General features: G+C 35.6%; 1 long non-coding RNA gene across 1 annotated transcript in view; it reads left to right on the top strand.

Annotated features, from left to right (window-relative positions):
- LOC131063547 (uncharacterized) overlaps nucleotides 1-17,975 on the top strand; it is a 35,262-nt gene extending 17,287 nt beyond the window's left edge. The window contains exon 3 of the long non-coding RNA XR_009111087.2: nucleotides 17,672-17,975. This is a non-coding gene — a long non-coding RNA (uncharacterized LOC131063547). The remainder of the gene's footprint in view (nucleotides 1-17,671) is intronic.
- Nucleotides 17,976-24,540: the final 6,565 nt, after the last annotated feature.

The following is a 24,540-nucleotide window of genomic DNA, read 5'->3' as shown; positions in this document are numbered from 1 at the left end:
TGCTATTATCTTCAAGATATTTTAAACACATCATACTCTTTCATATATCCTTAAAATGATATTCACCTTCTTTATATAAATCTCCTCTTAATAACATAATGAAGGGGTAAACAACCAACTGAGGCCTCCTAATTGCCTAATATGGTTTACGACACTATATAACTAATTTGAGGGATATGTGACACATGTCACTAATTCCATGTACTATATACATTATAATATCATAAACTTGGGTACATAATATGCCATCGCTCCTTGACATTTTTCATCCTCAAAACATAAGAAGATAATAAGATTGTTGGATGTCATTACAAATATGATGCCATGTCTTATCATCCAACCATCCATTTTTTAATCTTTGTGGTGGTTTTAGCTTGACAATACTTAGTTTGCATCATTAGTTACATTTCATTGCACCCATTTGATTACATTCTTCATTATTGTATGTTCTCCCTTTTTGCCATTCACAACCATGACTTCTACGATTGTTGTAGTTGTTCCTTTGACTTCGTGTAGATCCATAATGGTTGGCTTGTTGATTCCATGTATAATCATGCCTCCAAGATGGTTTCTCATATGATTCTTTCCTCTCATAATAATGTGGATGCCTATATATTGTACTCTTGCTATCCATCTAACCTTTGATTATTCACCATTTGTTGTTGCTTGCTTTTGTGACAATCAAGAAAAGGAACATTTTTTTCCTCTTTTTTTCTTTCTAGATATTTCCACATGTTTGTCCCTTGATAATTTTTCGGTGCACTCTTTAGTAGCTTTTGGAACATGCTCTACTTGACTTTTCTTTTATCCTCATTATGTGTAATATTGTAATGTGACTTTTTTGGTCCTCCACCAAAGCTTCATGAACTAATGCATATTTGAATGTTTATTGTTCCTAAATATTCTAACCAAGTATATTCAAGAACAATATCCACTCATCCATATACCAAGCATAAAAGTTTGAATTTAAATCATATTTATCCATGGAGAACTTTAAAAAATTAAATATCTTTACCCTATTTGAGTTTCCTCAATTTGCTTTGCCTATGCATGCTAATGAAGTTACACTCATTACTAAAGTTTACAAAAATTATGTCTTTTGAATGCATCAATGAAATTACTAAAGGATTATGTCTTCTTTCTTTGAAGCTAATGTGCACGAGCTTCTATCCTTCATATTATCTTCATTATCATTTTTTTCCTTCTTTTTCTTTTTCTTCCCCATCCCCCTCTTCTTGTTCTTGATCATTATCATCCTTAGTTTTTTCTTATTTTTCCTTCCATCATATCCACATCAACTACTACTTTTTTGGCACCAATCTAAAAAAAAATGCTTGTTCCAATTTATCAAAGAAGAAATGTTCATATGTTGAAAATAACATTTTTTTTTGTAATGACAAGTCACAAAAATATTATTACACAATCACAAAAAAAGATGGGTAGAAGAAATCACACCCAAATCCAAGTGAAGCCAAGCCCAATAAGTGTGAAAAACAAAAACAAATCTACTAAGTGGCAAAAGCTATATCACTAGGGGTAGAAGGGAGTCCTTGTACTCCGATTTTCTCCATATATCAATAGTATCCAATTCATCTATGAAAGGCTCCCAACAAGAAATCATACCCTCTTATTTTTCTTCTCCCTATGGTTAAGTATCACAAGCAAGTAAAATAGCCAAATAAAGCCAAGGAAACTTACCAAAATTTGGCTATCCAACAAATCCCATAGTCACAAACTTAGGGTGAGGTAAAACGAGGGTATAAGGGCTAAGACCACCTACAAATAAACATATCCCTAGTTTTTCAAGTAAGGGTTGAGAATCATGTGAGCAACCATCATGTTCTCCATGAGCAATCTAATTGGGCCCATGATGCCATCCACGAGGGGAAATTGATCCCTAGTAAGGATTGGATTTTATGGAACCCTAACAACTATACAAGAGACATTATCCTATTAATAAGTTCTTATGGATGTACTACTCCAAATATCTTTATTATCTTGTACTTAAATTCACATAAACACATTTTAACAAATCATAATCTTAACATAGGCCCAACTTTTAAAGTATAAGATCATTCTCCATCTTAGAGATAATTATAAAGATTATGATCCAATTAAACCTTCACTCCATTTAATAATCAAATGTAAATACCTCTTATTGTATGAATCATTTGAAGACCTGGCCTATGACAAATAAGCATTACTTTCGAGGATTGTGGTACTTCAAAAGGAAGAAAGAGAGGTCGAGAGTTGAGTCCAAGAGTCTTGAAAGCTATGTGATAATGAGTAAAATATCTCTGTGAATGAAGAAATACTATTGCAATTTTTATAATATTATGTCTTTTATTTTTCTATGGTGAATACAAAAGATTAGATAATTTATCTTTTAAGATTATAGGAATAAGCTTCATGCAAATATTTTAATATAAAAGAAAGCATTTGAATTGTAGAAAGTTGATCATTAGAAGGAACAACACATCAAAGATTATGATTGGGAAAAAAAGGCATATTATGATTGAAAAAGATGTTGTTGCCTGGTGTAATTTTGGGGTTGAAATAAAGAAGACACATGTGAAGGTTGGAGAAGTTGAGGGCGAGGAAAAATATTTTCTGAACAATTTATAGAGGATAGATTATTTAAGAGTTAAGAACTAACCTTGAAACTATAAGGCATGGTATTGATATCTCATTAGCAAACCACATTTCTAATCTAGACAAAAAAATAACTATAAATAAATAAAATTTCTATTATCTACTTTTTATTGATAGATTGAAAAAAAATTATGAGAAAAATTTATTTAATATTACGTATAGTCATAACTAACAAATTTTAACAATTGTCAATAGTGTAAGAAAATAAATTAATATAATAATCATTCTTGATTTTTTTATTTATTTTTGGATTCATTACACCTTCAATATTCTCTTGATCGACCAATAAACTTCTTTTCAATCATAAGAGCTAGGCTCATAATCTTAACCATAGCAAGTGTAGTATCTCTACACCACAAATGTACAGTCTTGCAAAAAATCTTACATAACATGAAGAATTTCTAGACCTAGAGCTAAGCCTTGAGGGTTCATTCATGATGGCTCTACCTACTTATCCCTTTTTGGTAACTAAAAATATTGTAGTTCACATGCCAATGCTTTACGCACACAATCCACATAGGGACCAAGTTATGTGTACATCACATGCATACACATAGTTATTTTCATTTGTAAAAAATATATACACAATGTCACTAACTTATATATACATAATTTGGACATAATGTGAGTAATTTATGCACACGTCACATATCTATGATTAACTCATGCATATATCGCATTTACACAATATGAATAAATTAAACAATATCATATCCACACATAGTGACTAGTTGGAAAAAAGGGAAGTGGTAGCAACCTTACTTCAAGGATCTTTCTCTTTACTTTCTTTGTTAGCACATAATTTTGAGTACATCCAAGCCACAAAGATAATGTTGGTGCATCTCATACTACGCTATGGGTCCCATTTTTGTCTCACAAGTAATTACCAGCTATGATGACAAGCTAACATCCCATACTAATTTTTGTTATCACTAACAAGGTCACAAATGTAACAACATACATCACATAAGGCCATTAGTATTATTTTTATAGCCCATTAAACCTTCAATTCATCTTATAATTGAATAAATATAATCAAGATGCCATACAATTTCACCTCGAGTTATTCAATAATTATAACCTTGAGATTCATATTAACCACCTAAACTAATTTAATAATTAGAACCTTGAGAATCATACCTTAGGTAGACTCCACACTATAAGTACAAACATATTCTTTCTAAAATACTAATGCCAATACTAAACTCTTGAGATAGATAAATCCTAGTATTTGTCACATGCATGCTAATAGAAAAAGCTTGTCTAAATCCTATAAAGTTGGGTAGCTCCTAACATCTATTGCCTACTCGATACTATTGAAAGCTAAATAACCCTATGATAAGACTAAATACTTCATTTGGTAGATCACACTCCCTAATTCCTATCATGTTGGAGCAAAGATAAGCTCATACATAAGTAGGTGATAAGTTTTACTATTTTAGTGTTCACCTTAGGATGAGTGGGAAAAGCTATGCTAAAAGAACAACTATCTTCTATCTACACCCTTGTAGAGTCCCTTTCTTAACCCTAGTTGTGATGCCAATAATTCATCTCCTATGTCGATCTCAATTCAACATTGTGACTTTAGAAAGTACTTGAGCATTAATCTAAAACATATTGTAATAAATGATAATAAAAAAATAAGAAAACAACATATTTGAATACATAAAATAAATCGAATCAAATTCCTAATTAAAGAACTTCACTGCAAACCTCAAATTAAATGACATGTTGATTTTGTGTTGGGATGTAGATGCAATATTAGTGGCATAACACTTCTCCATATTTTGTCAAAAAAATTGAAAATAATTTCTTACAACATAGAACATGAACTTTCAATTATTGACTTGTGCATAGTCAAAAAAATAAATGGTGAGGGCTTTACCTCCTTACAAAGATGGGGAAGTCTCACTAGTCACTTCCCATGGGTTATACCTAAAAAGAAACTTGCCAATATCTTCATCATGAACCTTATCCTAGAAATGGCCTTTCATTTATAGGTCATTTGTGTCACAACTTTTGATGAGATTATTGAGAAATGAGTTACAATAGATAAATCCCTTATTGCTAAGGGAATAGTCAAAATATATAATAATTCTGAGGAAAATATAAATTATACTATTGGTAGACCTAGATTTTGGCCTAAGAATAAAAATAATATAATTTTTGGGGTCGCTAATACTAAATTTACCAAATTGAACCAATAGTACCAAAACAAGCCAACCTCAATATTCACAATGACCTACAACAAAATCCTATTACCATACCCAAAGGTCCATCAAGATCCCCTACAATACAAAGACACAAATAGACTCCTCTAGGGGAATCAATAGAAATAGTGTTCAAAAAACTTATCAAATCAAACATGATAGATACGATAACTCAATGATGAACGGATAGTACCAAACCGGTACTGAGGAGGGGGGGGGGGGTGAATCAGTACAGACAAAAGTACAATCCTAAACCGGTTTGTCAGCAGACATTGTGCTTAGGCAGACAAACAGTAACACCTGTCTTGAACAGAGTACAATCGGCAAAACCCAGAGTAACTGAGACAAGCATAAACCGGTTGACACTTATCTTCTCATACAATCTAATACCTCATTTTCATTTCACCCTAGTGTATGAACAGGTAATCTACCATCAAAGATACATATATATAAACAACTAGATCAACATGATTCACCGCTTGACAGAAAACAACATATCATCACATGAAAAAGACATCACATATGACACACATATTTTTCATGTGGAAACCCAACTGGGAAAAACCACGGTGGGGATGAATACCCACAAGCTTGTTTTTGAACTCTTTAGAAGTCTACTCTGTTAGGAGCCTTGTTCGGTTAAAGACTGATACAATAGGTTCTGTTAGGAACCGATCCTGTTAGGGATCACCCGGTTAAGGGATGGCTAGAATACCCGGTTAAGGGTTAAACCTTGTTAAAGGTTACCTTGTTAGAGGATTTCAAGAACTCAATGGTTTTGAGTCACCTTGTTAAAGGATTTACAGCAAGCCAGTTAAAGCTACCCTGTTAAGGGTTTTCCCAACTGTTGAGGTGGTTAGAGATCAACAAGTATTACAATGATCTAGTAGCAACACTCAATGCCAATGCGGATCCGTTTTAGCTCCTCTTCACCTTCTGCACTTACACTTTGCAGGTATCACTTCTCTCATCTGGTCTGGCAAGAATCGCGTATCTCTTCTCTTGGATACACACACACAACTTTTCCCAACAACCTCAGAAAGAAACACAACATCGACCTTATAGGAAACAGATAGGTCGGTAGCATAAACCCTAAACCCTAAACCTGTTAGGTTAAGGAATTCAAACGGTTCAATCCTGTCCGTTGAGCATATTGCATTAAATGCAGCAGTCTTGATCCAATCTCAAGACATTCTCCATCATTCTTTTTCCACCGATTTCATGGCGGCTGATAACCCATCACGCGTTATCACCGTTTACAGGCTTCGCACATTCCCGAGGTAGATGGGAACAATCTCCTTCATGCAAGATCCTTCACGTGCACAAGGCTGACGTGGCAACACGATCTGTTCTTCGTTACAATGCTAACTCATCACACAAAGTCACCGGTTGAGCCACACAGGCTTGAAGCACTTCAACCGGAGACCCTGAAGTTGAGACTACCAACCGGTAGTCATACAAAGCTTCCATGTGCCGGTTTCCATAACCACATGTCGGTTCACCTTAAACAAACACACCACTTCACTTTGGCACAAATGCCGGTTCACTGTGTTATACCGGTTCTCTTCTCTTCAACATTTTGACATCAATGACAACATACAATGTCATTATGTCCTCATACCGGTTCACATAATGCCAACAAGATATCCATACACTCAACCTTTTGACGAAGAAAACCAAAACCAACTAGTATAAGGATAATGAATACTACAAATATGATTAGGTTAAAGGTCATACCTTTTTTAAGTTCGTGCAACTCAAAAATAATGTCCAAGATCTTATTGATCACAAAAAAATTATAGTGAAAGTTTAGTCATCCTCCTCGCCTAATGAGGAATTAGGTATCTATCGAGATCTATTGCCTAATTATGACCAAAACTAGCCCCCAATATAAAGAAAGGTACAAACCAAGGTAATCAGAAAGATAATACCTATATTACACCTCGTATGACTCATTAGTCGGTCATATCAAACAAGTCAATCCACAAGTCAACATTATCACCACTAAAGGTCCTAACTATGTTGCCACCACTAAGTTTGGTTGAGTCACCATTTAAGGGAGACCCTAGTCTTATCGACAAGATACCCTAGCATCATAAATTGTAACCTTGTACAATCTACACCACTTTTTGTGCCCCTGCCTTAGTGTGTCCCATCTTACCTCTTATTTAATCCCATTTTCAGCTTTTTACCTCAAAACTGAGGTCATATGTTTGCATGGTGACCTAGAACCATATCTTGAGTTGTGTGTACCCTATCCTCGACTTGTTCATCTTGTTTTTGGTGGAGAAGGGCGTTTGGTGTGCCCTTGTTAGGACAAGGGTGCCCAAATGTCCTTTCCCCAAAACTAGGCCCAAATTTGAGTATCACGGTGCCCACTTCTCGCTAGTTGATTCTCGATCACAATGCCTCAATTTGAACATTGTAGGTTAGCCTAATCAGTGAAATACCTTGAGAACCCTATATAAGAGAATTCTTCCATTCATTTTGACATCCATCATTCCTCTACATCATTAAAATTCATTATCATCCACAAGCATTCATTGAGCATCAAGGCGAAATTTCATACCAACATATCCTTCAAGCATTCTTCAAGATCTAGACATTATGGAGTAGAAAATTACATCGACTTTCATGTAAGCATGTGTTTATGATTGAATCACTTATGTTTTTTCATTTCATGTCATGTTATTGCATCAACACTTGTCATCACATTCAAAGAGCATTACATCACTGACCTTGATCAACTACAATACATATGAGGTATAACATTCAAAATTTTACTTTAGCATTTCAATTCAAATCAAGGGTTAATTCCAAACCCAGGGTTTGACCTAGGCAAACCCCTAGCTACAACACATTTCTCTCTTTTGCAAGTGCAGGTGGCAGGATCTGAATCTACAATTGTAGAATCAGGCATATTAGATAGAGTCAACCAAATACAACTATTTCAGAGGAAAAAAGTGGAGAACAAGGTTGCCCCACACCTATGTTTGACAACTTTCTGACAAAAGTTTAGGAGGTCATTTAGGGCTCCATTATAATACCCAAAAAGATTTGTTGTTTGCATCCAACACTTTGAGGATAAGGTCACCCAAAACACCATTGTCCCACACTTTTGGGCTCAAATTCCAATCACAAGTTAATCTCATCTTCCTTATTCCAAATTTATACACATGTTTGCATATCAAATCTGAAACTACTTATGCACGCCAATTTATGTCAATTTTACACCTTCAACCCTAGATTTGCATTCAATTCACATCTTTCAATATCTCATTTTTAACTCAAATAAAGGGACAAACAAAAATCAATTATCATTCATCCTTTGGGAGTGAATTTATTGACTTCACCTCCCTTTAATGTAATGAGCTATGGAAATGGGCTCATTCCTTGTTTGCATAGCTAAACTAGTGAATACCCATTTCTGCCACATTAGATTTTGGTGAACCCAATGCTTTTAACACCTCATATATTACTAATTGGGTGTTTTTTTATTCAATTTTTCATCATGAAATTTACAAAATCTAATTAGTTTTCTATTTCACATGTGATTACATTTCTCATTAGCTATTTTTATCAAAATCACATGTTGGATAATAGCTTCTTTCACTTCATGTTGCTTGCATTCATTCATACACCTTTAATGTATTGCATCATGAAGGTTTCAAATATTTTTTCTACATTCAAGTCATTTCTCAAATCTTTCATACATATTTCATGTTGCTATATGATGATATTTTAAAAGAAGTTAATAGAATATTTGGATTTTATAAAAGCTTTGGTAGATGTTTCAAATGGAACCCTTGCTAATATTAGAGATGATATTGAAATGAATCATACTTGTACCCTTCCTAGAGTATCTTTTATTCATGAGGAACTTGAATCAATAATCTTATCATTGATCTCTCCAATGGAGATGCAACATTGAAGTGTCACATTGAACAATCCTCTTCTCACAAAGATACTTTGGTGCAAGAGGGACTAGGTAAACATGTTGATCTTAGTACATCTTAACATTGACAAGAGACAGTACACAGGGTTTTCAGTTGTTGTCATTGATGGAAACTCAAGTCAGTGTACCCATCCGTAGCGAATGATTTTCTCATACTCTGAAGTCAAATTGAAAATTGGTTTAAGTTCGACAAGCCTAGAACAGAGCATTTGACAGTGTTTGGTATTTTGGTTGTTATTTTGTTTTGGATTAATATTTTGTGTTGCGGATTAGAGGGAAGATAGATGGATGTCTAGAGTACCTTATTCCAAAATTTTAGCCTCGGTGATGATTGATGTGCGAGTTAGAAGATCTAGTGTATTGGGTTTTGGTTTGACAATGCAGAATGACTGACTTGTGTAGTTGATCCTTATGTGGATTAAGTGGAGTGACTTTGGAGATTGTTTTTGTGATCAAGGATGTTTAGCCAACATATGTAGTAGCATGTGATCAATTATTTTGGTCCACATTAGCATTTGAGTTCAGGTTTTGCCGCTGATTTGTACATAGTTCATAAAATAATGAAATGTTCTTGAGCGGACATTTAGTCGATATGATTTCTTGTTGCAAACATATAAGAGTGATGGTTTTGACCATTATGGATGCATGGAAGGTGTTAGTGATCTATTGTGCATAGTTTCACATGTGAAGGATAAAGATTGGTGCTCTATATTATAGTAGAATAGTGTAATAGAGCAGTGAAAGATAAGGTATATGAAATTCATGTATTGTGCTTAACCGAAATCGTCCTTTGGCATTTTTAGATTCTATTCATCAGTTCAAAATATTTGTAACCTTTGTATTTAAGTTGTAGCTAGTGAGCCTCTCTCTTTTGAGCAATGACCTCTAGGCAGTGTGCCTGAATGCATGTGCATTCCCTAATTGCAATATTTCTATACTTTTGCAGAGTATACTCATATTGCAGGTTCATACCCACCATGGTTTTTACCTTAACCGGGTTTCAATGTACACAAAATTGGGTGTTATGATGTTGTGGTTATTTACTTTATGTTCTTGCATCTTTATTTTGTTCATATGGATTAAGCGGTTGAAAGAACAATTTAATTAAGTTAAAGATTGTAGAACATTGACTCACACCCCCCCCCGCCCTCTCTAAGTGTTCCTTGATTCCAACACATCTATCCCTCTCTATCCTCCTTATTCTCCTAGAGCTTATCTTCATCATCAACATATTTTAAGGCAATATGCTATTATGCATTTTATTCATGAACAATCTCCTAACATAACATTAAGTAGAGATGAAGCTTTAGATGACGAGAATACTTCTTCCCAACCTAACAAAGAGGACATGAATAATGGTGATAGAAATGATAATATTCTTACAAAGAATATTCCTTCCTCATCTATTCATCTCTTTGGCTGTTCAACATGTCCTTACACAACGAATTACAAAGAAGTCCTCCTTCACAACTGAAAATATTTTATGACGTTGGATATGATATGATTTCTAAACAAGGCTTTAGTGGACAAGGCCTTGTAATGTTATAACAAGGATCAAGGTCCCTATAGATATTCACTTACAATGCACTAGCTAAGGCATATGATATCCGCACTTGTCACCTCAAATATCTATGGATGATCTCCTTAAAGATCATAAAATATCCCTTTATTTGGGGAAGAAAAGAAGAGTCTATAAACCTAATCAAGGCAATAATCCTTTTAGCACATATCATCAAATTAATGACCATCTTATAAATGAATGTCCTGTTTTCCAAGATGAAATTAAAAAAATCGTCGCTAATAGTACCATTAAAAGTATAGATGAAGATCTCTCCCTTTATTTATTATGTTGCTCCTCACTATGTAACATTGGTAGTTTGTCTTTTGGAGACTCTTTTTCATTCATGCTGGTACAATTTAATGTGTAATCATACTTGGTTAGTAACATAATAATCTTTCTTATTGTTGTCTCAATGTTTGGGGGCCAAGAATAATGCTTCAATCTTCTCTCTTTTTCAAGGATTTCCTTTTCCTTTGTTGAGTTGCTTCTTTCATAACTTGATGTTTTTTCCTGCATATAATTATCCTCCATGCAAGTACATGTGTGTCCCTTGGTTAAGACCTATTCCTTACTTGAGATGATATGTCTTTTAAGAGAAATCTATCCTTAGTGAAAGTGTGCAATCCTTCACTACGAAACCACTTTTTCCTATCAATGGGGAACATTTGTATTATTAGTTTCCTTCCCCTTTCAAAGATGTCATTTTTATTAAAGATATCCTTTATTTGTTAGAGGTAGAAATATTTAGGCAAAGATCTCTTCTTCCTTTCACTATGCATCCCTCAAAAGGATCCCTTTACAGTTGTTGCAAGATACTTATTTTACAACTATCTCTTCCTTGATTCAAGAGTCATACCTCTTTAGCCTAGAGTGATGTAAATTGTTGGTTAAAGGATATCTCCTTGGTTTTGAAGGTGTTTGTCCTTGTCTTTTCTTTCCTTAAGAGGTCAACATAGGGCTATGTTGACATCTTAAGGGGGGCATATATGTGGCCTCCTTTTTTCTTGTTTTTAATTCAATATTGCAGGATTTCCTTATGAACACCATGCTTTGTTCGGTTATCCTTGTTGTGGTGTCCCAATAACACCTTCTTTGTAGTTGTTTTCCTTGTGATAAGAAATTTTTGCTTGGCAAAAATCTTTAATTTTAATTTCTTTTGTGGATTTCCTTACATACTATTCATTTTTTGGTTATCTTAGTTGCGATTTCCTAATAATACCTTCTTTGTAGTTTTTTTCCTTGTGATAAGAAAGATTCACTTGGAAAAATATTTCCTTTCTATTTGCACCAATCGATAACACAACATAACACAACTTGCTAGACTATTTAAACTCTTCCATCCACATGGATCGCACAACATAACAAAATTTTTTGTCCCATGATAATTTGTGCTTCCATGGATCACCTAGCATAATGCAACTTGCTAGCCTATGGAATCCATGTTCCTTCGCTCTCTCTTCCATGGATCACCTAGCAAGTGGAATCCGTGTTTCCTTTCCCCCTCCCCATGAACTTATAGCATAACACACTTTGCTAAACATTGGATTGAAGGGTTCATCGCTTGATGTATGCTCTTTCTCTTTCCATGTGACAATTTGTGCTCTTGCAATAACATTCCAAGAATGATATTAGCAAACTTTGAGACATTTTTATTATCAAGGTCTCTTCAACTAGTTGACTTGGAGCCTTTGTTTTTAGTACTAACCCCTTTTGTGTGTCTTTTGTCTTTGTTTGTCTATTTTCCTTACGTATTTTTGTCTCATTTGTGTGTCCTTATCCAAGCGTATTTCCATCATTTTATCTCAAAAATAATGTCATTTGTCTGCATGGTGACCTAGAACTATATCTTGAGTTGTGTGCACCCCATCATCAACCTGTTCACCTTGTTTTGGGTGGAAATGGGTGTTTGGGGTGTCCTTGTCTTAGATAAGAGCGCCTGAGATGTCCTTGTCCCCCAAAATTGAGTCCGAATTTAAATATCATGGTTTCCACTTCAAACTAGTCGTTTCTTGATCACGATGCATCAATTTGACCATTGGAGGTCAGTCTAATTGGTGAAATACCTTGAAAACCCTATATAAGAGAATTATTTCATTCATTTTGGTATCCATTATCCCTCTACATCATTCACATTCATTATCATACACAAGAATTCATTGAGAAGCAATGAAACATTTCATCCCACCATATCCTTCAAGCATTCTTCAAGATCTAGACATTATGGAGCAACAAATTACATCAATCTTCATGCAAGCATGTGTTTATGATTAAGTCACTTATGTCTTGTCTTGTCATGTCATGTCATGTCATGTCATGTTACTACATCAACACTTGTGATCACATTTAAGGAGAATTGCATCATGAACCTTCATCAACTACAACATATATGAGGTAAAACATTAAGCATTTCAATTTAATTGAAGGGCTAATTCCAAATCCAAGGTTTGTCCTAGGCAAACCCCTATCCACAACACATTTCTCTCTTTTGTAAGTGCGGGTGGTAGGATCTATAGCTACAATTTCAAAATTAGGTAGAGTAGATAGGGACAACAAGATCTTGCTTTTGTTGAGGCAAAAAGTGGAGCAAAAGGTTGCTCCACTCACCTATGTTTGACAAATTTATGAAAAAACTTTGGGAGGGCATTCAGGATTGCATTATGATCTCAAAAATATATTTGTTGTCAGCATCCGACATTTTGAAGACAAGGTCGTCGAGAGCACCATTGTCCTGCATTTTCAGGGTCAGATTCCATACATAGTTTTTTCTCATCTTCTTTATTCTAGATTTGTACACATGTTGACATATCAAACCTAAAAATACTTATGCACGCTGATTTATGTCAATTTTACACCTTTAGCCCTAGATATTGCATTCAATTGACATCTATCAATAGCTCATTTTCAACTCAAGCAATGGGACAAACAAAATTCAATCAACATTCATCCTTTGAGAGTGAATCTATTGACTTCACCTTCCTTTAATGTAATTAGTATTGGAAATAGGATAATTCCTTGTTTACATAGCTAAACTAGTGAATACCCATTTCCACCATATCACACCAATACAATTTTCTTGAGCATCTTGGAAAGGGTCTAATGCTAAATCTCTATCTTTGAGCTTCTTAGATCACCCTCTAATTTCAGGTGCATATTAGACTAATATTTGAGATTTAGTCACAAAGTTCCTATTAATATGAATCCCAATTACAAGCCCTCATAGATATTATCTTCTTCATATCACCTTGCTTTCATTCCAAATGACATGTCATCTCTAGAATCATCTCATAACTAGCACTTTATATAGAGATAATTGTTGACAAACATAAGGTCAAACGAGTCCTTATAGATGGCGGGTCTACTTTAAATATATGTACATAAAAGCTCATAAAAAATTTGGATATTCAAGTGACAACACAAAAGTATAAAAGAAGAAAGTTATCAAATCATAAGATGAAGCAAAAAGAGAAATTAAAAGCATAATCTCGCTTCCCCTTTAAGTTGGTCAAATTTTACAAGATACTATGATGCATGTCATTGAAATTGAGTTACCATATAACATCCTCCTTGGTCATCCATGGATTCATGCCATGTAAGCAATATCCTCCACCTACCATCAATTTATCAAATTTTCACATAATGGTATATAGAAATCACTTATCCACTTAGCTATAATTTCATATTACATTTTTTTTGTAATAGCCCATAATGTCTTACCTCACACTTCCTACATCTCAACCTAACTACCAACAAACCTCATTATAAGAAAAATATTACACATTACCCCCAAACACACCACAATCTATCCAACAACAATCACAATATATCATAATCCCCTCTATAGCACCACAAAAAACAACAGTATATGCAATTCCCTAGATATATCAATAATAACCCCACACATATCAACAACCCCAAACATACAAAATGATTGACATATCCACAACAACTACCCCCATAAAAACAACAATACACCAATAACCACCCCATCAACAAGAAGCCACAATTCTTGGTCATCAATCCATTTACTATATATACCAACAAACCACAAACTCTAGCAACCTATCTATCTAACCTCCATACCAACAACCACCTTTTCAAAAAATCACAAGCTATGGTCACCCATCCATCTACCCTCAATATCAAGAACTAGTTGTCACAAGCTATATCACTAATCATTAATGCACATTCATTGCTCACCGTCATCCTAATCTTGATAAGAGAAACCAATCTTCCATCAAAAATCTTTTGTCAAAATCAAACCATATCCCAAATCCTTATCTCCCATCTATGTCACAAATCCTCGTCTCCATCACCAAATCAAGAAATTATTATAGCCTCCACATCCTATCCCAATCCTTTATCCATTAAACCATCCCAATATAAAAACCCATTCAATGAATAAGCCTTTAGGTATTTTATCCAAGTGCTTATTAAAAATTATCATAATATCCAACACACTAACAAGGTAATTCTATCACACCTTATCATTAATCCCATCTAATCTAAATATATTATGGAATATGCAGATTCCAAACCCCTCACATACCTCAAATTCATCAAGTCAAAAATTCATAATCATAAAACATCCTCATTCAATCCACACAAAGAATTTACTCATTTACCAATCACTAGCATCACAAAATATGAACAATCTTCATATCATATAAGAAAGTATGCACATGTCAATAAATTGGTCAAAATAATGCTCAAATGTGTCCTATCATAAATGAAGATCATGTCTATAAAAAAGAGACCTTAGAACAAATACCATTATGTGCCCCATCAAATATTTGATGTTGATGATAGTTCAATATTTGATCAAGATCCCCTATACAATCATGCTATCCATGTTAATCCAATATCTAATCAGAATCCTATTCCTATTCATAATTTCCAAGATGAACCTATCTTTTATCAATATCCTACTTATGATCAAGATGTACAAGATCATCCCCTCATCCACCTACATCCTGTTCATGATAAAAAAATTAAATCTAGTCTTATCCATTTCCAAACACCTCCATTTCATAAGATGAGACACTTGACTCCCTTAAACATGTATACAATCAAACAAATGATATGGATCACGTAAAATAAGAAGATACGAAAGCTATAGTGGATCATATGAGCATACTAAATGGTCAATAAACAACATGCACAACCAAGGATAAATATCTAGTATCTTATAAGATAGGATCATCTACATTTGTTAAAGTAGGCTTTCTCATAAATGAGAAAATGACAAACATTGATGGTTTCCAACTACAGAATGATGGGTTAGTCTCTCTCTTCCAAAATGAAAAATATCCATTACAAAATATAAGTTAAAGCGTGTTGATAGTTTGGGACTGAGGAGGCCATGTTGTTGTTTGAATCTCGAGGCCATTGGTGGACGGTGTGGAATGCACTTTGTTTATGAAGTTTCTCTCCAATTTGAGGTAGGACACTTCAATCTCCTTCTTGTCTTTCAATTTGATCTCTTTGAATTATTGCAATGTGTTGTAATGTGATTTTGAAACTTATTGAGCAATGGAATCCAATCTTTTATGTGTTTGATGAGTTGCTTGGTAGTTTTTATTATGGGTTTGGAAAATCAATATGAAAATGGGGTGTTCTTGGGAAAATGCTGCCCAATTTTTGTGGGAATATAGTATGGGTGTTTTGATTTTTTTTTGAGTTGTCATGATGTAGTTTTCAAATGAATTGGTCCCCAATTTGACCTCTCATGTTTTATTTTGGTCAAACTAGATGCCCTAGTTAGTCTCCTAGAGCCTAAATGTGCATCTGATACAGTTTGGCGCATCTACCATGCTGATGCACATCTAATTATCAGAATAACACATCTTCTATTTTGTGGCACATCTTATTCCCATAATGGCACAATTGATGTCCAAAGTGGCACATATGATCAACAATGTGGCACCATTGATTAGTTTTGGTTTGTAGTCCTCATTTGGTCTTGTTTTGCCTCTAGGTTGATTTGTGGGACTTAACTGACCTTGATGAGAGTGTATCATGATGGTTTTTGTATGATTTTATGTTGTGACACAAAGAATCATGATTGTATACTAGATTTAAGATCAATTCAAATCTATTTCCTTTCTTTTGAGGCCCTATGGTCACTTCTTGATTAGTTCTACTGAAATGCATTGTTATGCATGGTGAATATGATGTGTTGAGATGATTAGTATGTAATTTATGTATTGATCTCATCCATGCATGATTCCCATGTGTGTGACATATAGTATGTGATATTTGCACTGAAGTTGGCGTTGATACTTGACTTGTATCTTTTTGGGTGTATTGATTTGGTAGTTCTTGCTATGAGCAAGTGTTGTGAATGCTTGAATTCCTTATGGAAATATTGAAATCTATGTCTTGTATCATTTTATTTGATTTTATTTGATTATGGGATCAACTGGGTTTTTTCTCTTAATATATTGACCAATGGAGTATGCCTTGTATATGGTTGAGATGACTTCTGTAAAGGAGACATTTGATGTTATTGAGAATATGAAAAGGTGAATAATTGCATTGTGTTTTATTTTGATTCCTCATTCAATTGAATGGGAGGAGCCTAGGTCTAGGTACTAGAGTGGGTCATGGGAGTGACTCTCATTGGAGGTTGGGGCCCAAAGTGGTTGTAGGGTAACTCAATGGAGAGTGAGAATATTACAAGTGATAACATAATAATTAAATTAGGATGGGATAAAAATTAATCAAGATAATTGCTTCCCCAAGCATGCCTTGAGTGCCAGTGCAAGGCTAAGGATAACTTGGGAAGGCATGCCCGCACAAGGAGCGATTGGGACTTGTCCAAAGAGACATACCCACACATGTAGCAATTGCACTTGCATGATCATCATTCTTGTCCATATGAGAGAATGCTCAGTTCCATGTGGTGCCTCCTCATGAGAACACATGATGACACTCCCTTCAGTAGCACTCTAGTATCTAGGTCTTGATAGTTGAGTAACACCCTATGGATTTACTATTGCTTGATCTTTTGGTTATATTGTTGTGATATATGTTGTATGATAAATTTGGTGTTTCTCTTATGGGTGCCTCCTTGCCCTTATTATTGCTGACTAAGGATGATTCCTCATTCTTTTGGTACTATTTGTTGCTTAGACACCTTTTAATTGATTTTTTCTCTTTGATGTGAGTTTTACTATCATCTTGTTGTGGCTTAATGAATCTTGTTGGGTTGATATGTTATGTTGAGAATTTGCTCCATGTTTGGCTCTTGTGTAATCCTCTTACCCTCCCTTGTATACTTGTATGACTATTTAGGTCATGTGACTATCTCCAAGAGAATAGTGGGGTGGACCTAAGGGTACCACATGGTCAGGTGGTGTTTCCAACCACTTTTGGGGATTGGAGGACTTGGTTCGTGACTGGCTTGATGGATTCTACCTCCATCCTCAACACTGGATTCTTTTCATTCTTTTCTCTTTCGTATATGATGTAATCATTTGCATATTGGAACATGTATTGTATCATTGATCATGTATGTATTGAAAACTCCAATTGGAGATGGATGTAATAATTACTATTGGACATGTATTTGTATTGCTTTACGTGCACTAGTGTTGGAATCAGGCACAAAGTATAATCTCATATGCTTCTCTATTCTTGATATATCGTGATGTTATCATAGGAACATTTCCATTGGTGTTTTAAAATGAACATAGATATTTTGGTTTAGTGGTGGAGGTTGATTTAGTCACCTGCTTGTGATTCATAAGTTATTGACCTAGTATTGGATGTGTTTCTAAGGTAGGGACATCAGGGATTTTGTAGAGGTGACTTAATCTATCTCAAATGGAGTTCCATGAGTTTAGACTTCTACATGTGCATAGTTGGTTAACAAATAGTTGACCTTATCTTGAGGTCGAGAATTACACTTGTATATTTAATGCATAATGATACTTTATTACTTCAAAAAAATATTTTCATGCATTTATTGTATAGTTTTCTCTTATCCTCTAGGGTTCCTTGGTGGGGCATTACAAATGAAGCCAAAATGGATCCTTAAAAAAACTAGATCAAGAAAAGTAAAAAATCCAAATCCAAAAGTCAATCAAAAAGTGGAGCCACAAGAAAATAGGTGTCCTGCATATAACAAGTTTCCATCTCCTTCAAAATGGTTATCGTTCCTACCATGCAAGGCGTACACAAGTATTGAGTCCAAACATAATCACAATACCTCCATCATCCACTATCTAAAGTTGGTAATTAAAACATCTTACACCTAAAATGCCAAATAATCAATCAATATCTACCATCCCACCTCACAATCCAATTTTGCTTAAAATCCTAAAATCCTGTTTCACAAATCTGTGATATCTTGGAAGAAACATTTTATCATGTCTCTCCTGCTCCTCTCGCTCCCCAGCAACGACTCTCCCACTTCGATCACGATCGATGCTTTTGCTACTGGTGCTGGGTTTGGTGTGTGGGATGCTCTGTCCATCTCTGCCCACATGCCCTCGTCTGCAGACTTTCCCCCCTCCTTGGCAACCTTCCCTTGCCCTCTTGCTCTGTGTCGGCTGATGTTGTCTTTCCCATTGATGCTTTGGCTGGCTCAAACCTTCCCCCTCCTCCTGTGGGCTCTGGCGTGGGGGGTCTTCCCTTTACTAAGGACACTTTTACTTCTTCAGGTACTACTTTTGCTGGAAAAGGTGTGGATGCTCCCAGACCTCCTCCTCTTTCTGGTGGAAGAAGTTACACTCGTGCGGCTAAAGCTTCTACTATTAAGGGGGTTCGTCCCCTTCCCCGTGCCAAATCTTCCATTGTGGTGGTTTGTGGCCAGGATGTTGTGGACAATATTAACTTCTATCAGAGTAATGCTTTGGTGTGCAAGTTTTCTGGGCTCTGGCCCTCTCTTCTAGATCTCCATCGTTGGGTGAGTAACTCTTGGAAACCCCTGATTGCCCACAACATTGAGCTCTTTCCTTGTGGGAAGGGTTTTTTTATTGCATCCTTTACTTCTACCTTGGATAGAAACTTGGTTTTGGACAAAGTGTGGGCTTAGGGAGATAGCTCTTTTTCTGTCAAGCCCTGGACAACCTCTTTTAATCCCCTTACTGAATCATTGTTTGTGCATCCAATATGGGTCCGCCTTCCTAATCTCCCTCTCCATTTTTTGGAACTCTCCTACTACAAGGCCATTGGCAACTCCATTGGTCATTTCTTGAAGGTGGATGAGGCCATGTCTTCAATGGGGCACTCTACCTTTTCTCGCTTGTTGGTTGACATCGAAATCTCCTCGCCTCTCCCCAAGGATGTTGTTCTTATGGTTCGGGATATGCCTTGGTCTCGGTCATTGGATTATGAGGGCCTGCCCTTCCGTTGTCAAAAATGTTTCTCAACAGGGCATCATGATTCAGATTGTTCTCTTCCTCGCTATAAGGGTGTTGCTACTTGGTGGAAAGATGCCACCATTGAACATTTGACTATTAATGCATTGGATACTACTTGTTCCTCCCATGAGGATGATGTTTCTTCCTGTGATGAAGATCCTCTCACTGTCGCTGAACCTTCTACTGACCCTCTCACTGTTGTTCAACGACCTTGTTCTACTACTGTTGAGTCTGCTTCTGGTGTTGCTATGCTTCGACAACCTACCTTACAACAATCTGTCATTGTTTCTCAGCTTCCTATTGTGGTTCTACAACAACACTCTGTAACTACTTCTGATCACAACTCTACTGAATCACTTCCACCTGATCTCTCTCTTGGTCCTAATGATTGTATCGCCTGGACTGTGGTTCATCGAAGGCAAAAGGGGAGGTCTTTCCCCCTTGTCCCAGCCTCTCTCTCTCAAGGTTTGGGTGTCTCTTCCCCTCCTTGAGTTGGGTCTAGTTTGTTTTTTGATCTATTTATTGTAAAGGGGCTTTCTCCCTTGGTTTGTTTTGTCTTTTTGATAGTCTCTGACTATGTTCAGGGTCGACGCCCTAGCTAACACTCCTTCTTTTTAATCAAAAACATTTTATCATAAGGATTCTCATAGTACTCTATCGCAATGTGCATATTTGGATAAGCCCAACCCTAACTTATCAACAAGTATCATCATGACCTCCATGGGTTATATACAAGAACCATGATCTTGACAAGGAAACTCATTTGTACAAGTCATTATAGGCATATCATGATACCAAAACCTATATTAACACCAACAAGTGAACCAAAACAATTACAAATCATCTAAAGATCAATGACATCCCAAAAAATACCAAAAACATAAATAAGTAAAAAATTCAAAAAAGGAAGAGAAAAATTAAAGAGAAATAATACATCCAATAGTGAAAATAATTCATATGATGCTTTCGATAAGTACAACAAATAAACATCATGGTGTAGAATCAATTATCTTTGTGGACCACTAAACTTGGATACAATTTGTCTCATCTTTTTTGCCTTTTGTCATGAAATTTCTTATTCATTCAATCTATGTCATTTCTTCCCATCTCCCTTACCTACCTTTATCTTGATAAGGATTGGGGCACAAATTTCAAACATTTTTTGGAAATATATTGACATGTCCATCCTATGGTCACATAACATCAAAATATTATTCATATGTGATATAGTCCTTGGAGATCACATCTTAATCATCCTCCCATTCACTTCGTAAGCGATTCATAATCCTTTCATTGTAATTCAAAAACTTGGTTCTCCATTTTCATTGGTTTTGAGCCTCAAATCCACCTATCCTAAATCCCTCCATGTCCATCAAATTCTAAGAGTAACCCATCCAAATGCAACAATACCGATCCATGCAATCTTACTTTGTAATTTATCAGGTTATTCAAATCCCTTAGTTTTGTTCCTAGCCTTGTTATAAACCTGATCCACTCTAGTCACATTATCATCATCAAGATAGGTCTTTTCCATTCCACATTGTTTTGGGATGTGTCCTTTCCAAATCACCATCACCATCACCATCACCATCACCATCACCATCACCATCACCATCACCATCACCATCACCATCACCATCACCATCACCACCACCACCACCACCACCACCACCACCACCACCACCATCACCACCACCACCATCACCATCACCACCACCATCACCACCACGACCACCACGACCACCATCACCATCACCATCACCATCACCATCACCATCACCATCACCATCACCATCACCATCACCATCACCATCACCATCAATCAATCAATTTCCAACTTGAATATGGGTAAAACATCACCATCACCATCACCATCACCACTGCCACCACCACCGCCACCACCACCATCACCATCACCAACCATCACCATCACCATCACCATCACCATCACCATCAATCAATCAATTTCCAACTTGAATATGGGTAAAATCATGTTTATGTTTCATTGTTGTGCATGCTTGCTTACTTTCTTGTGTATATTTTTATTAATTTGCATCTTTTATGGTCCTTATAATATATATGTTGGGTGAAAATTTTGTAAACTAATGAAGGTTCACAAAATGCGTGTTTCACGACAACACTTGGGACGATATCTCTCAGAAGGCATTATATGATCCCTCCTAATTATAAGGGAAGGCTCCCCCTTTCTACTATAGTTACTTTTTATTTTATCTACATGCTAACTTCACACTAATCCAAGGTACAATAACAACTTAATTTTCTTTCTTTAGAACCAATTCTATCTAATTCTCTTTTAAGAATATATTTCCCTTAAACAACTTAAAAACTTGCAATAATGTCAAAACTAATCTACCTGGGAAGTAAAGTGTCCGTGAAAAGACAAAGTCTTTCATTACTTCCCTTTTTTCTAAAAATGACTTAGGGACATGAATTATACACACCTAATAACTCAAAGATTCTTTTTGTATACTAAACTCCTATCAATCACTCTACCCAAATATATTGTCAGCTCAAAGACTCACAAATATATTAAAAGATCTTGTACTCTAACCAGATAATCCGTATAGCACAAAGACTCTATTTTTTATCTTTCAAATACAATTTATAGAGGTAAGTTGTAAAAGATCAAAGACTTAAAGCAACCTTCTCTCAACCAGTTCCCAATTCTTGAATTTCCAAAGTAACTCAAAGATTACTTGCAAAAACTCAAAAACACTTCAATATCTAGCACTGAAAACTATATCCAATTTTAATCATTCAAGAACATATGATACTAGTGACATAGGAACATTCATACCATATAAATATTGTACTAAAAAAAAAGTTTGAATGAAAAACTTCTCTCTTTCTTGATTAAATTGCAAATTTACAAAATCAACACCAACTTTCAATTTTCTCTTCACTTTGGCAGAGTTTCATTGCATAAACAATAATGGAAAAAAGGTCATTGTTACAATAATAACCCTCATATATATATGAGAGGGGTGTAGCATGAAAATAGGAAATTACAACTAAATCTAGGACTAAGTCAAAAGAAGAGTTCGATTTGACTTAGGACTTGTGAACTCAACAGGTGCACATGCGCAACTACAAAATGACACCTAAAGTGTAAATGGACACAATAAAATGCCATTGGAAAAAACATGAAAATGACTAAGTGTCATTTTCCTTAAGATGAATCTCGCTTTTGGAATGCCTTTAACTTCTACAGAGCATTCTTCATTTGAACTCCATCGGGTCTCTGAGTATTGTCAGTGATGACCTTGGCTCTGATGATGGAATCTTCTAAGTCAATGCAACACTTCTTATGTTTCTTCATAAGTGAATCTAGAAAATCCAAGATGAACTGAAGATCAAGTGATTTGTCAATTGAGGACAAAGAGAAGTCCTCCCTATCAATTTTGGCAGTCATGAGAAGGCTGAACTCTTTGATGACTTCATCCACATTAAACACCTTTTTCATTCTCATCAAGGAAAGCACATGGAATTTTAGAGAATTTTGTAACAATCTCTTTCTTCTTATCTACACATTCTTTTTGGGGCTTCCTCATATCCATGACTAGGCGCTCTAGGATATTCATTTGATGCTCCAATGCTTCTCACTGCTCAATGTACATGAGTCGTGAAGGGATAACACTATTTTGTATGAGATCATCTAGACCATAATATTCAAATTTCAAACAGGATTCAAAATCCTTTTCTTGTGTTCCAAGTTCCTGGGAGAAAACCTCTAAGGTGCTATTTACCTCTATCCTCATAGCATCAAGATTGTTGACAATGGTGCAGGATGAACTTATGAGTTGTGTGCCTTGGCTCATCATCTGATCCATTGATTTTCCTACAACTTTGCTCTGAGCTACAACTTACTTAGCTCTTTTGATAACCCGCTCATTCAAAGATGAGGCTACTGGTTCATTAGCTTTTGAGGACTTAGTCACTTTAATAAGAATTGAGGCGAGTTACTTAATTCATGCCTTGAGTTGATCCTTATTGGCCTTGTCTTCATTATATCTGGAAACTAGGGCTTCCAAGGTTGACCGAGCATCCTACGCCACAAAATCACGAGTTTGCTTCCCCAAATCAATCCTCTGTATGACATAGTTTGAATCCTGGATTTGGCCAATAATTGCATCTGGAGAAGGGATAGCAATCTTGACATATTTATTCATGTTTTTTTACTACCTTTACCCTTGACAAAGTTTTATCTTTCTTGATAGTCTTGGGTTTGATAGGGACAAGTTGACTGGAATCAAAATCTCCAAGGTAAACTACCTGCTTCTTTCTATTCGACGCATTGGACAATAACCAAGGTGGTAAAGTTGAATCATCATCCTCACTTGCTACCACATCTTGAAAGGGATTGATAGAATCCTAAATGGTGGTGGTTACAATAGGATATTTCATTGTGACAATATTGGTGGGATTTTCAAGGGATGATTCGTTGGACCTAGGAGCCGACTCATTCATGAATTTGTCAAAATTACCTAACGTAGTTGTAGAGACTTCAAACAAAGTGGGAAAAGATGAGAAAATATTCTCAATGTTGTCATGAGGAGTATCTAGGGCAACTTACTAGCACCAATAGAAAATACATGGATAACATTTATGGGAGAAATACACGTGACCACTAGGGGCTCTAACAGAGGTAGAAATAGGAACCCGTAATGTAGATGAAGGAGGTACTTGGGGTAAGGACTTATCTGTTTGTGGCAACTCTTATTCATCAAACTCACCTTTTTCCTATTCATCTTCTTTCCCTTCTTCCAATTGATCAAC

The sequence above is a fragment of the Cryptomeria japonica genome, chromosome 4 (genome assembly GCF_030272615.1).
Source record: "Cryptomeria japonica chromosome 4, Sugi_1.0, whole genome shotgun sequence".
Taxonomy (NCBI): Eukaryota; Viridiplantae; Streptophyta; class Pinopsida; order Cupressales; family Cupressaceae; genus Cryptomeria; species Cryptomeria japonica.
Note: the sequence above shows the minus strand (reverse complement) of the source record. Positions and strands in the feature narration are given on the sequence as shown.